Raw genomic sequence first — 12,475 nt, 5'->3', positions numbered from 1 at the left:
TACTGGTGGGGTGCATAGTATAAACTCCAATGAGAAAGTATCAAATTACATCTAGAAAACAAGATTCTTTAGTCCAATACTCCCACCCTCCCTTACACTCCTGGGAAATTATGCATTTTCTCCATAACCCATGTGGGATAATATAGACTATCACATTTTAATTTACTTGAGCAATGGGTGACAGTGACTAATTCCCTTAAAAATTCTGCCCAAGAGTTTGAACATATGCCCACTTTTCACAATTTTAGATAAGAAGAATGCTATTATAGTAGTGATAGTAATAATAATAATAGACTTATAAAATGATGCTGAGAAAACGCACATACTTTATTGAAAATCTAGCTGAGCTCCCATTTCAAACTCAAAATATTGTACTGCCTAATATTACAGATAGGATATCAATTCTTATTTAGATTTTCATAGAAAATGAAAAAAGAAATACTGGAAAAAGATGGACAGTGCCCCAATATGATATTTGATGTTTAAAACCATCAAATAAAGTATAATGAGCACTTAAAAAGAATGGATGGTGTTAGAAAACCCTGAGTTTTTAAGATAAGCCAAGTGAAATAAAGGTGTTACCCATGAAAAAATGCTAGTTTATAACAGCATTGTATTTTGCAGTTTACACTATCTCACTGGAGACCCTCTCATTCGTGGGTGGCAGATACTATGTTCTACAATTTGCGAATGAGGGAACTGAGACCCGGTCCTACCACAGGACTAAATGAGAATGAAAGCATCAGCCTGCTACCCTTTGGACTACTGTTGCTTCCAGCATCTTAAGCTAGTCTGGTAGACAATCACCTTGTTCCCCAAGAGTAGCTGACACATAGACAGCATTTATAAGTGCTAGCCACTGTTCTAATTTATTTACTTATATCCACTCTTTAAAATCTAACAACAACCATCAAAGGCACGTATTATATTATTCTCTTTTGCATATGAGAAAACTTAGGTCTCCAGAGTTTAAGTAACCAAAGTCACATGACTGGTAATTGGTGGAGCCAGGATTTAAAGCCAGGATTTTAGCACCAGAGCTCTGTTAATGCTACTGATGAATTCTCAATACTTGGCACAATATCCAGCATATATAGCAGGCACTCAATACGTATTTAATGAATAAATTAACAAGTAATAGAAATCACTTGATGAAGGTGTTTATTGTTAACAGCATAATTTAAGGGCACATGCAGTCTATGTCTGATTATCTCATGTTATTTTGTGTTTCGTTTATTGATTTAGTCTTTTATTCATCCAACAGATATTTATTAAATATTTCCCATATGTTAGGAACTGTGCTAGGGACTGAGAACATAGAAGTAAACAAAAACGATGTGGTTCCCCTTTTCATGGATTATATAGATAGGCTAGTGGGAGCAAAAACTCCTAAATACTCAAACATATATTTAGGTGCAATTTCTGAGAAGTTTAATAAAGAAAAACCATAAGAGGAGAATTGGCATGCAATGGATGAGTGCAGGAGTGGAGTCAAGGGAGGACTGTGGGAGCTGACATTTCGTGTGACATCTAATGGAAAGTTGGCAAAGCAAACAGGGTGCGGATGTCACAGGTACAGAACACAGCAATTGAGAAGTTTCTTAAATAGGGTGGGGGGTGGGATCTGATATTTTCAGGAGAACTTTTTAAAAAGCCAGTGTAACCTGAGCTAGGGAACAGCGTAGCTGGTTGCGCTAAAGGAGTCTGACTCTGTGATCCATAGACACACAGACACATAGAACCCCATAGAATGCAAAATGTGTCTGAAATGAAAGAGGAAGAAGGTTTTATGTTATGGGGAGTTATGTAATCCAATGTGTATTTGAAAACATGGCTTTTCTTAGTTAGCGACAAAGATTATAAACCAAACTCCCAGCCTCGGTGTTGATAAATCTGTGAGCACCACTTCTAGAGACGCAGTTCCAGTAGTTAAGTGTTCCTTGGTGATGTTACATTGGCCCATTTTTATTAACCCAGAAGATTAATATTTCTGAGCACAAGGACTAACTTTTGTAACTACTTTCAGATCCCTTCAGCCTCTGATAGTGGAGTTGAAAACATAAAATATGTCTTCACTTAATGTTCATAAATCTTAATTCATTACGATACATTAAAAATGCACATCCCCTCCCCCTGCCATACATACACAAGGGAGATTGAGGTTCGTAGTCACATTTCTAGAAGATTCTCTAGAGGGCTCACACACAAGCAGTGTGGGCACAGGACTGGCATTTTATGATCCAGCCCAAATCTGCCCTAGTGAAATTCCCATCTCTGTTTGATAGACTCGACTTTACTCCGTGTTAAGATAAGCATCTGAAAAGAATGACAACACTGTCCTGGGCTGAGGCTCATGTTATCACTGGTTGTAATTCTAGCCTGGGTCATAAAGCTTTCAAGAATGAGGCTCTTTCCTGACGGAAGCACCTGTTTGAAAGTTCATTAGGCATAATGCTTTTACCTGGGAATTTCCTTTTTGTTGAAAAAAGAACTCCCTATTACATAATTTGGAACTTGCAAAAACTATTCTAGTGAAGACAATAAAGAGAGACCCAATTAATAAAGACTTCCAATTAACCGAGATATTTTGCTCTACTTCATTGTTACGGAGAAAGAAGCAAATTATACATCCCAGACTCAAAGCAACAGCCATCTCTGCATTTCCAGTACTCTGTAAGGACAACTGATGTTTAGACTGACAAAAATGAGGCACGTAAAGGACAATTTTTTTTGTGAATATCAGATGTTAATCCTTGGTACACTGTACTGTGAACTAATGCATTTTAGGCCGATTCTTAACAAGGATAAAAGTAAAAGGATTTGCCATTAAACCCTGAATTTGCCAGTAAATTCAATTATCTGGAAGGAATATCCTTCTCTCAGGCACTTTGATTAATTGATGGTGTGCCGCACATTCATTAGATTCTAGTGCATGTACATTAAATATGAAATCGTAATTATGTAGCATTTATTGAATCCTCTAGAATAGGCAAATTATCACATGGAGCCAAACTAAAGGGGGCTACATATTCAGAAAGAACAGCTTCTTCAAAATGGGCACGACAAACTAAAGTTTCATCACCACAATTTTTCTATCTTAATGTTTAATATACATGAATGTTATATATTTTTTAATTAAACCATAGCATGAACAGAGGTTATTTGTAAATAATCTCTAAAATTCCAACATGATTTAATAACAGATTTTGTGTGGATCTAAAAGAAAAAAAAAAAGGCCCAGGATACATTTTCTAAATAGGTCAGACCTAAAGGAGTTTATTTTTGATTCTAGATACCAAGAGTTTAGCTGTGCACTTAGACCACACACATTTCAGCAAACACCATTTATTTTGTAAAAGCATACATTCAGGAAATTTTTAAAAAATCTGAAACCTAGGAAATATGGAAAAAGTAATCTAACAACTGGAAGAGATACACAGGAAAAAACACATTGTCACCCAGTTGTTACTACTGGCAGGACAATTCTGCAATGTTTGCACTAGGTATGACCAGCAGAAAAAGGCTTCACTTATCCACTCTACCAGACATCAGTGCTTAGAGGTTCTATTCTTCACTGGAATGATTCAATAGGTTAAATAGGTGGACTCCAAAACAAACAAGCAAGCAAGCAAGCAAACAAACAAACAAACAACTACTGTTATTACCAAACAAATGTTTCCCTGCAGCTTTGCTGAAACTTCATGTTGTGTTTGGCAAAGAAACCTGGTGCCCCTGAAATTCCTGTGGTGTGATTGCTCTGATTCCCAAGTGGGATGTAGTTCTTAGTTTTTATTTTTTTCCAACTTTTACTTTAGTTTCAGGTGGTATATATGCACGTTTCTTACATGGGTAAATTGGCCGTCACAGGGGTTTGACGTACAGATTGCTTTGTCACCCAAAGTGGTAAGCATAGTACCCAACAGGTAGTTTTTTTTCACTTTAAAATTAAAAAAAAAGTTTTTTTAATATTTCAATAGGTTTTTGGGGAACAGGTGGTGTTTGCTTACATGAATATGTTCTTTAGTGGTTCTTTCTTTCTTTTTTTTTTTTTTTGAGACAGTCTTGCTCTGTCGTCCAGGCTGGAGTGCAGTGGGGCGATCTCGGCTCACGGCAAGCTCTGTCTCCCGGGTTCATGCCTTTCTCCTGCCTCAGCCTCCCGAGTAGCTGAAACAACAGGCACCCATCACCGTGCCTGGCTAATTTTTTGTATTTTTAGTAGAGATGGGGTTTCACCGTGTTAGCCAGGATGGTCTCAATCTCCTGACCTCGTGATCCGCCCTCCTCGGCCTCACAAAGTTCAGGGATTACAGGCGTGAGACACCGCGCCCAGCCCCCTATAGTGGTTATTTCTGAGATTTCAGTGCACCCATCACCCAAGCAGTGTACACTGTACCCAATATATAGTCTTTTATACCTCACTACACCCACCCTTTCACCTGAGTCCCCGAAGTCCAATGTATCATTCTTATGCCTTTGTGTCCTCATAGCTTAGCTGCCACATATGAGTGAGAACGTATGATGTTTGGTTTTCCATTCCTGAGTTACTTCACTTAGAATAATGGTCTCCAATTCCATCCGGGTTGCTGCAAATGCCATTATTTTGTTCCTCTTTGTGGCTGAGAAGTATTCCATGGTGTGTGTGTGTGTGTGTATCTATCTATCTATCTATCTATCTATCTATCTATCTATCTATCTATCTATAATGATTATATGATTTGCATTTCCCTGATAATTAGTGATGTTGATCATTTTTCCATATGCTTGTTGGCCATGTGTATATGTTCTTTTGATAATTGTCTCTTCATGTTCTTAGCCCACTTTTTGATGGGATTGTTTGTTTTCTTCTTGCTGATTTGTTTGTGTTCTTTGTAGATTCTGGATATTAGTCCTTTGTCAGATATATATATATATATATATATATATATCTCCACACACACATATATATCCACACACACATATATACAGACACATACACATATACACACACACACACACTTATACACACACACACACACATATACATATATATATCACATTTTCTTTATCCAATTGTTGATTGATGGGCATTTGGGCTGGTTCCATAGTTTTGCAATTGCAAATTGTGCTATTATAAACATGTGTGTGCAAGTATTTTTTTTGTATGATGACTTCTTTTCCTCTGGGTAGATACTTAGTAGTGGGATTCTTAGATCAAATGGTAGATCTACTTTTAATTCTTTAAGGAACCTCTACACTGTTTTCCATAGTGGTTGTACTAGTTTAGGCTCCCACCATCAGTGCAAAAGTGTCCCCTTTCACTGCATCCATGCTGACATCTACTATTTTTTGATTTTTTTGATTATGGCCCTTCTTGCAGGAATGAGATGGTATCGCCTTGTGGTTTTGATTTGCATTTCCCTGATAATTAGTGATGTTGATCATTTTTCCGCATGCTTGTTGGCCATGTGTATATGTTCTTCTGATAATTGTCTATTCATGTCCTTAGCCCACTTTTTGATGGGATTGTTTGTTTTCTTCTTGCTGATTTGTTTGAGTTCTTTGTAGATTCTGGGTATTAATCCTTTGTCAGATGTATAGATTGTGAAGATCTTCTCCCACTCCATGGGTTGTCTTTTATCTCTGCTAATTATTTCTTTTGCTGTGCAGAAGCTTTTTAGTTTAATTAAGTCCCATCTATTTATCTTTGTTTTTGTTGCATTTGCTTTTGGGTTCTTGGTCACAAAGTCTGCCTAAGCCAATTTCTGGAAGGATTTTTCCAATGTTAACTTCTATAATCTTTATGGCTTCAGGTCTTAGATTTAAGTCTTTGATTCATCTTGAGTTGATTCTTGTATAAGGTGAGAGATGAGGATCCAGTTTTATTCTTCTACATTTGGCTCGTCAATTACACCAGCACGATTTGTTGAATAAGGTGTCCTTTCCCCATTTTATGTTTTTGCTTGCTTTGCCAAAGATCCATTGGCTGTAAGTATTTGGCTTTATTTCTGAGTTCTCTATTCTGTTCCATTGGTCTATGTGTCTATTTTTATACCAGTACCATGCTGTTTTGGTGACTATGGCCTTACAGAATAGTTTGATGTTAGGTAATGTGTTACCTCCATATTTGTTCTTTTTGTTTAGTCTTGGTTTGGCTATGCAGGCTCTTTTTTGGTTCCATATGAATTTTAGGATTTTTTTTTCTAGTTCCGTGAAGAATGATCATGGTATTTTGATGGGAATTTCATTGAATTTGTAGATTGCTTTGGGCAGTATAGTCATTTTACAATATTGATTCTACCCATCCGTGGACATGGGATGTGTTTCCATTTGCTTGTGTCGTCTGTAATTTCTTTCAGCAGTGTTTTGTAGTTTTCTTTGTAGCAGTCTTTCACATCCTTGGTTAGGGTATATTCCTAAGTATTTTATTTTTATATCTTTGCAGTTTTTGTGAAAGGGGTTGAGTTCTTGATTTGATTCTCAGCTTGTTCGCTGTTGGTGCATAGCAGAGCTACTGATTTGTGTACATTAATTTTGTATCCTGAAACTTTGCTGAATTCGTTTACCAGTTCTAGGAGCTTTTTAGATGCGTCTTTAGGGTTTTCTAGGTATATGATCATATCATCAGTAAACAGTAACAGTTTGACTTCCTCTTGACCAATTTCGATGCCCTTTACCTCTTTCTTTTTTTTTTTTTTTTTTTCTTTTATTATTATTATTATTATTATCATTATTATACTTTAGGTTTTATGGTACATGTGCGCAATGTGCAGGTAAGTTACATATGTATACATGTGCCATGCTGGTGTGCTGCACCCACCAACTTGTCATCTAGCATTAGGTATATCTCCCAATGCTATCCCTCCCCCCTCCCCCCACCCCACAACAGTCCCCAAAGTGTGATGTTCCCCTTCCTGTGTCCATGTGTTCTCATTGTTCAATTCCCATCTATGAGTGAGAATATGCGGTGTTTGGTTTTTTGTTCTTGCGACAGTTTACTGAGAATGATGATTTCCAGTTTCATCCATGTCCCTACAAAGGACGTGAACTCATCATTTTTTATGGCTGCATAGTATTCCATGGTGTATATGTGCCACATTTTCTTAATCCAGTCTATCATTGTTGGACATTTGGGTTGGTTCCAAGTCTTTGCTATTGTGAATAATGCGGCAATAAACATACGTGTGCATGTGTCTTTATAGCAGCATGATTTATAGTCCTTTGGGTATATACCCAGTAATGGGATGGCTGGGTCAAATGGAATTTCTAGTTCTAGATCCCTGAGGAATCGCCACACTGACTTCCACAAGGGTTGAACTAGTTTACAGTCCCACCAACAGTGTAAAAGTGTTCCTATTTCTCCACATCCTCTCCAGCACCTGTTGTTTCCTGACTTTTTAATGATTGCCATTCTAACTGGTGTGAGATGGTATCTCATTGTGGTTTTGATTTGCATTTCTCTGATGGCCAGTGATGGTGAGCATTTTTTCATGTGTTTTTTGGCTGCATAAATGTCTTCTTTTGAGAAGTGTCTGTTCATGTCCTTTGCCCACTTTTTGATGGGGTTGTTTGTTTTTTTCTTGTAAATTTGTTGGAGTTCATTGTAGATTCTGGATATTAGCCCTCTGTCAGATGAGTAGGTTGCGAAAATGTTCTCCCATTTTGTAGGTTGCCTGTTCACTCTGATGGTAGTTTCCTTTGCTGTGCAGAAGCTCTTTAGTTTAATTAGATCCCATTTGTCAATTTTGGCTTTTGTTGCCATTGCTTTTGGTGTTTTAGACATGAAGTCCTTGCCCATGCCTATGTCCTGAATGGTAATGCCTAGGTTTTCTTCTAGGGTTTTTATGGTTTTAGGTCTAACATTTAAGTCTTTAATCCATCTTGAATTGATTTTTGTATAAGGTGTAAGGAAGGGATCCAGTTTCAGCTTTCTACATATGGCTAGCCAGTTTTCCCAGCACCATTTATTAAATAGGGAATCCTTTCCCCATTTCTTGTTTTTGTCAGGTTTTCTCTTCTGATTGCTCTGGCTAGGACTTCCAGTACTATGTTGAAAAGAAGTGGTGAAAGTCGGCATGTTTGTCTTGTTCTAGTTCTCAGGGGGAATGCTTTCAACTTTTCCCCATTCAGTATAATGTTGACTGTGTGTTTGTCATAGATGGCTTTTATCACCTTGAGGTATGTCCCTTCTATGCCAATTTTGCTGAGGGTTTTAATCATAAAGTGATGCTGGATTTTGTCAAATGCTTTTTCTGTGTCTATTGAGATAATCACGTGATTTTTGTTTTTAATTCTGTTTATGTGGTGTATCACATTTATTGACTTATGTATGTTAAACCGTCCCTGCATCCCTGGTATGAAACCCACTTGATCATGGTGGATTGTCTTTTTGATATGCTGTTGGATTTGTTTCATTAATATTGCACCAAGGATTTTTCCATCTATGTTCATCAGAGATATTGGTGTGTAGTTTTTTTTTTATTATGTCTTTCCCTGGTTTTGGTATTAGGGTGATACTGGCTTCAAAGAATGATTTAGGGAGGATTCTCTCTTTCTCTGTCTTTTGGAATAGTGTCAATAGGATTGATACCAATTCTTCTTTGAATATCTGATAGAATTCAGCTGTGAATCTGACTGGTCCTGGACTTTTTTGGTTGGCAATTTTTAAAATTACCATTTCAATTACATTGCTTATAATTGATCTGTTCAGAGATTCTATATCTTCCTTATTTAATCTAGGAGGGTTGCATATTTCCAGGAATTTATCCATCTTCTCTAGGTTTTCTAGTTTATTCATGTAAAGGTTTTCATAGTAGCCTTGAATAATCTTTCATATTTCTGTGTTATCAGTTGTAATATATCCCATCTTGTTTCTAATTGAGCTTATTTGGATCTTCTCTCTTCTTTTCGTGGTTAATCTCACTAATGGTCTATCAATTTTATTTGTCTTTTTAAAGAACCAGTTTTTGTTTCATTTATCTTTTGTATTTTTTTTGTTTGCTTATTTCCATTTCATTTAGTTCTGCTCTGATCTTCGTTATTGTTTTCTTCTGCTGGGTTTGAGTTTGGATTGTTCTTGTTTCCCCAGTTTCATGAGGTATGACCTTCAATTATCTGTTTGTGCTCTTTAAGACTTTTTGATGTAGGCATTTAGGGCTATGAACTTTCCTCTTAGCACCACTTTTGTTGTAACCCGGAGGTTTTGGTAGGTTGTATCACTATTATCATTCAGTTCAAATAATTTTTATATTTCTATCTTGATTTCATTGTTGACCCCACGATAATTCAGGAGCAGGCTATTTAATTTCTATGTATTTGCATGGTTTTGAGGGTTCCTTTTGGAGTTGATTTCCAATTTTATTCCACTGTGGTCTGAGATAGTACTTCATATAATTTTGATTATCTTAAATATACTGAGACTTGTTTTGTGGCCTGTCATATGATCTATCTTGGAGAATGTTCCATATGCTGATGAATAGAATGTATATTCTGCAGTTGTTGGGAAGAATGTTTTGTAATTATCTATTAAGTCCATTTGTTGTAGGGTTTAGTTTAAGTCTATTGTTTCTTTGTTGACTTTCTGTCTTGATGATCTGTCTAGTGCTGTCAGTGGAGTATTAAAGTCCCCCACTATTACTGTGTTGCTGTCTATCTCATTTCTTAGGCCTAATAGTAATTGTTTTATAAATTTGGGAGCTCCAGTGTTAGGTGTATATAAATTTAGAATTGTGATATTTTCCTGTTAGATTAGTCCTGTTGTCATTATATAATGTCCCTCTTTGTCTTTTTAAACTTCCATTGTGTTAAAGTTTGTTTTGTTTGGTATAAGAGTAGCTACCCCTGCTGGCTTTTGGTGTCCATTTGCATGGAAAATCTTTTTCCATCCCTTTACCTTAAGTTAATGTGGGTCTTTATATGTTAGGTGAGTCTCCTGAAGACAGCAGAAACTTGGTTGGTTTCTTATTCATTCTGTCATTCTGCATATTATAAGTGGATCATTTAGGCCATTTACATTCAATGTTAGTATTGAGATGTGAGGTACTATTCTATTCATCATGCTATTTGTTGCCTGAATACCTTGTTTTTTATTTTTTAATTATGTTATTGTTATGTAGTTCCTGTGAGATTTATGCTTTAAGAAAGTTCTATTTTGGTGTATTTCAAATATTTGTTTCAAGATTTAGAAGTCTTTTTAGCAGTTCTTGTAGTCCTGGCTTGATAGTGGCAAATTCTCTTAGCATTTGTTTGTCTGGAAAAGACTGTATCTTAATCCTGAGTTCTAGCTTGATTGCACTGTGATCTGAGAGATAGTTTGTTATAATTTCTGTTCTTTTACATTTATTGAGGAGAGCTTTACTTCCAAGTATATGGTCAATTTTGGAATAGGTGTGGTGTGGTGCTGAAAAAAATGTATATTCTGTTGATTTGGGGTGGAGAGTTCTGTAGATGTCTATTAGGTCTGCTTGGTGCAGAGCTGAGTTCAATTCCTGGGTATCCTTGTTGATTTTCTGTCTCGTTGATCTGTCTAATGTTGACAGTGGGGTGTTAAAGTCTCCCATTATTAATGTTTGGGAGTCTAAGTCTCTTTGTAGGTCACTCAGGACTTGCTTTATGAATCTGGGTGCTCCTGTATTGGGTGCATATATATTTAGGATAGTTAGCTCTTCTTGTTGAATTAATCCCTTTACCATTATGTAATGGCCTTCTTTGTCTCTTTTGATCTTTGTTGGTTTAAAGTCTGTTTTATCAGAGACTAGGATTGCAACCCCTGCCTTTTTTTGTTTTCCATTTGCTTGGTAGATCTTCCTCCATCCTTTTATTTTGAATCTCACTCAAAACCGCTCAACTACGTGGAAACTGAACAACCTGCTCCTGAATGACTACTGGGTACATAACGAAATGAAGGCAGAAATAAAGATGTTCTTTGAAACCAACGAGAACCAAGACACAACATACCAGAATCTCTGGGATGCATTCAAAGCAGTGTGTAGAGGGAAATTTATAGCACTAAATGCCCACAAGAGAAAGCAGGAAAGATCCAAAATTGACACCCTAACATCACAATTAAAAGAACTAGAAAAGCAAGAGCAAACACATTCAAAAGCTAGCAGAAGGCAAGAAATAACTAAAATCAGAGCAGAACTGAAGGAAATAGAGACACAAAAAACCCTTCAAAAAATAAATGAATCCAGGAGCTGGTTTTTTGAGAGGATCAACAAAATTGATAGACCACTAGCAAGATTAATAAAGAAAAAAAGAGAGAAGAATCAAATAGATGCAATAAAAAATGATAAAGGGGATATCACCACTGATCCCACAGAAATACAAACTACCATCAGAGAATATTACAAACACCTCTACGCAAATAAACTAGAAAATCTAGAAGAAATGGATAAATTCCTCAACACATACACCCTCCCAAGACTAAACCAGGAAGAAGTTGAATCTCTGAATAGACCAATAACAGGATCTGAAATTGTGGCAATAATCAATAGCTTACCAACCAAAAAAAGTCCAGGACCAGATGGGTTCACAGCCGAATTCTACCAGAGGTACAAGGAGGAGCTGGTACCATTCCTTCTGAAACTATTCCAATCAATAGAAAAAGAGGGAATCCTCCCTAACTCATTTTATGAGGCCAGCATCATCCTGATACCAAAGCCTGGCAGAGACACAACAAAAAAAGAGAATTTTAGACCAATATCCTTGATGAACATTGATGCAAAAATCCTCAATAAAATACTGGCAAACAGAATCCAGCAGCACATCAAAAAGCTTATCCACCATGATCAAGTGGGCTTCATCCCTGGGATGCAAGGCTGGTTCAATATACGCAAATCAATAAATGTAATCCAGCATATAAACAGAACCAAAGTCAAAAACCACATGATTATCTCAATAGATGCAGAAAAGGCCTTTGACAAAATTCAACAACCCTTCATGCTAAAAACTCTCAATAAATTAGGTATTGATGGGACGTATCTCAAAATAATAAGAGCTATTTATGACAAACCCACAGCCAATATCATACTGAATGGGCAAAAACTGGAAGCATTCCCTTTGAAAACTGGCACAAGACAGGGATGCCCTCTCTCACCACTTCTATTCAACATAGTGTTGGAAGTTCTGGCCAGGGCAATTAGGCAAGAGAAGGAAATCAAGGGTATTCAATTAGGAAAAGAGGAAGTCAAATTGTCCCTGTTTGCAGATGACATGATAGTATATCTAGAAAACCCCATTGTCTCAGCCCAAAATCTCCTTGAGCTGATAAGCAACTTCAGCAAAGTCTCAGGATACAAAATCAATGTACAAAAATCACAAGCATTCTTATACATCAATAACAGACAAACAGAGAGCCAAATCATGAGTGAACTCCCATTCACAATTGCTTCAAAGAGAATAAAATACCTAGGAATCCAACTTACAAGGGATGTGAAGGACCTCTTCAAGGAGAACTACAAACCACTGCTCAAGGAAATAAAAGAGGATACAAACAAAT

The 12,475-nt window shown here is 36.7% G+C and overlaps 1 long non-coding RNA gene across 2 annotated transcripts in view; it reads left to right on the top strand.

Annotated features, from left to right (window-relative positions):
* Positions 1-12,475, top strand: part of LOC129060328 (uncharacterized) — a 79,573-nt gene that overhangs the window by 5,471 nt on the left and 61,627 nt on the right. The window lies entirely within an intron of this gene.

Source organism: Pongo abelii, chromosome 6, assembly GCF_028885655.2.
Source record: "Pongo abelii isolate AG06213 chromosome 6, NHGRI_mPonAbe1-v2.0_pri, whole genome shotgun sequence".
Taxonomy (NCBI): domain Eukaryota; kingdom Metazoa; phylum Chordata; class Mammalia; order Primates; family Hominidae; genus Pongo; species Pongo abelii.
Note: the sequence above shows the minus strand (reverse complement) of the source record. Positions and strands in the feature narration are given on the sequence as shown.